We start from the raw sequence: 3073 nt of genomic DNA on the forward strand, positions 1-3073 counted from the left end.
GGGTATATTTCCAGTAATGGGATTGCTGGGACCATTCACGTTTTTTAATATTCATTCATTGTTGCAGCACCATATTGATCTTTTAAATTGTTTGCTTGAAAGGTTTACTCTTTATCTTGAGTACAGGTCACAGTTATTTTACACACGTCCATTTTACAGTATTTACTGCAAGATGCTAGATATACCATCATTTTGAGTAGACAAAAAAGGGATAATCATAAGCTGAGTAACAAATATCTGAAATGCAAATGGAAGCAAAAATCGCTATGTGCAAAAAAAGAGCAAACAGGAGGGCAGAAGGGGAAATACCAAGGAAAATTTAGAGATCCCGCCAGGATTACACTATGATTTGGCACTGAAGGCACAGTGAGGATGGGTGTTGTTGAAGTAGGGGTGGGGAAGGGCGGAGGATGGGTTAGGGGTGAAAATTTGCAAAAGCTACATCTGTGAGAAAAAGATAGTTAGAATCTTAGAAACTTTCAATCACTCCTTTTCCCCAAATGTCATGCTGCTGTTTATTACATTCCCAGAACAGGAGACTGGGAAGGTAAGAGAGAAGGTACTGGGAAGGTAAGGTACATAGTCTTTAAAAAAAAAACCCAAAAAACAAAACTACAACCCTTAAGGGCAACAAAGAAAAGCAAAGCAAGAGGGATACTGACAAAACCCGATTTGGGTAATAGAATTATTCTCATGGCTTGAAGTCATCATTCCTCATTACCTCATCAGCTTTAAATCTTCAAATATGAGGTTCAACCAAGGAGTAAGAACCAGAATAGTATTTCCTTGGGATCCCCTTCCTAACTTGCAGCAGAACATCAGGGATTGAGGCACAGCTAGGGGCATATTAGAGTGAGTGAGAACTGACAGAAGAAACAAGGCCACAAAGTTCTAGGGCCTATTTGTCCAGTAAAATGAAGAGATCACAACCAGTTTTTTGGTGGCATCCAGAAGAAATGGAGGATGACTTTGACAGACCTAAAGCTGAAGGACTTCCCGGAGAAGCTGCAGAGCCAGGTGGGGAAGTCCTTGATCTCCCAGAACTCCTAATTTTAATTCTTTCTGAGACTCCTTCTCAAGACCCTTTCAGGTAAAGACTTTAGTTACATCAGCAGGCAAATCTCAAAATATCCTGGCTCAAATTCGTGATGAGGGAAGACAAACAGTACCCAGCTCAATTTATCGAAGATCACATGGTCAAATCTCTTCAATGAACATCTGTATGACAGATGACCCATCAGAGCCACCTATAGTCTAGACTTCTGCTGTGCCTTCGGCCACCTCTCCTCCTGCTCTTGGAAGGTCCACGAACAAAACACCAGTCAACACTGATGGACTGTCCCATCAAATCCTGGCCGTTGAGTCCCTCCATGGCAGCCTGGGCCTCCTTGTATGTTTCATACTCAATCACAGTATATCCTTTCAGGGATCCTGTAAGCCTGTCCAGGTTGGGGCTGATTTTTTTTCCTCCATATTTTGTAATTTCTCATGGATGTCTTCTTCAGTGGCTTTCTCATGAACTTCAGAGAAAAACAAAATCCACCCTTCAACAGAGCATTGCGATCTGGGTTCATCTCCATCCTGCTCCACACAGTTGAAATCCTCCTGCATCCATGCCAGGTACCCTTCATCAGCACCACAGCCATGACCCTTCCATTTCTTTGCTTTTTCTTTCAGTTTCTGCATACTCTCATTGACAACCTCATCCATGGTGAAATCCTTGCCTCGCGCCTCATGAAGATCCAGTAGGTTCACCATCCTGCCTTTGTTCTGGCTGTCGTTTGTGCCGCTCAGGCTCTAAAAACCGCCTGCTGTTGCAGACTGAGGGTCCCAAAGAATGAAATAATTTTATAATTATTAATAATGAGACAAACAGCCAGGAATGATATAGAGCAGAGAGCATAAAACAGGGGGCCAGCAGTTCTCGACTGAAGACCCCAAGCCAAGCTTCTCTGTATCTTTATTGAAAATTATTGGGAAGTAAATCACAAAGAGAATTAAATGCAAATAAAGCCAAGCTCTTTCTATTGAAAACCTTCTGCTTGACCCAGGAGGGAGGGGTTCACAAATGCAAGAATTTGGTTTACCCTTAAGGATTGCCTGGATGCCTCAGGGTGAACTCTAGCTCAGGAAGTAACACTCCCTCTGTAGGGGGCCCCCTGCTATCTTCTGTCTTGCAGGGAACAAACAGCTCATTTTCTGGGATCTGTCACAAGAGAAATCCTAACATAAATCTGTAATTCCTTTAATTCCTGAACAAGGATTTTCATATAATATTTGGTATAAAGTTTGGCTTCCCATAGCCTGCAATTACCTATTTTAAAAGACATGTTAAGAAGGCATTTTAAAGAGAAAAAACAATTATTTTACACATGGATTTCACCTAATTTGCAGTGAAGGAATCATATTGACTACATCTATGGAAGGACTAGTTGCAGGTGCTCAATATCAGCAGTCAAAAACTAGGCCTGGGGTGGACTGTGGGTTAGACCATCAATAACTCATATGCAAGTTCAAATTGAGGATGAATAAAATAAAAATACATCCACAAGAACGAAGATATTATCTTGAATCCATTTAATCTGAATTTCAAGATCATCTTAATAAGTTTGAAGTAACAAAGAGAACTCAGGAAAGGGAACCAAGAAAGCGATACCATTTAAAATAGCCAACGACAAATTAAGATACTTGGGAGTGAACCTAAATAGAGATATAAAAGACCTATAAAAAGAAAAATGGAACAAATATCGATCTCTTCCAGTCAGTTGGCCAGCTGGCTGTCCTCCAGATTTCCCATCACAATTTAGTGAGCACATCCAGGGCAAGCGACTGTTGAAATAAATCAATTGGTATGCTGTCAACTCCTGGAAACTTGTTTTTTGCCAATTCCTTCATAGCAACTTGACCCTCCTCCTTCATCACCACAGGGCCTTGCTCATATGTTATTTCATGAAATTCCACTGTGTCAGCCAATTCCTTCTGATACAGTGACTCTGTGTACTCCTTCAATCTTCTTTTGATACATCTGGATCATTCAACATTCTACCCAAACTATCTTTAAGTATTGCCACCC

The 3073-nt window shown here is 41.0% G+C and overlaps 1 pseudogene; it reads right to left on the minus strand.

The window, feature by feature from the left end:
• Positions 1-1237: 1237 nt before the first annotated feature.
• Positions 1238-1758, minus strand: LOC102877200 (annotated as a pseudogene).
• Positions 1759-3073: the final 1315 nt, after the last annotated feature.

The sequence above is a fragment of the Elephantulus edwardii genome, unplaced genomic scaffold (assembly GCF_000299155.1).
Source record: "Elephantulus edwardii isolate Elephantulus edwardi_28Jun2011 unplaced genomic scaffold, EleEdw1.0 scaffold00020, whole genome shotgun sequence".
Classification (NCBI taxonomy): Eukaryota; Metazoa; Chordata; class Mammalia; order Macroscelidea; family Macroscelididae; genus Elephantulus; species Elephantulus edwardii.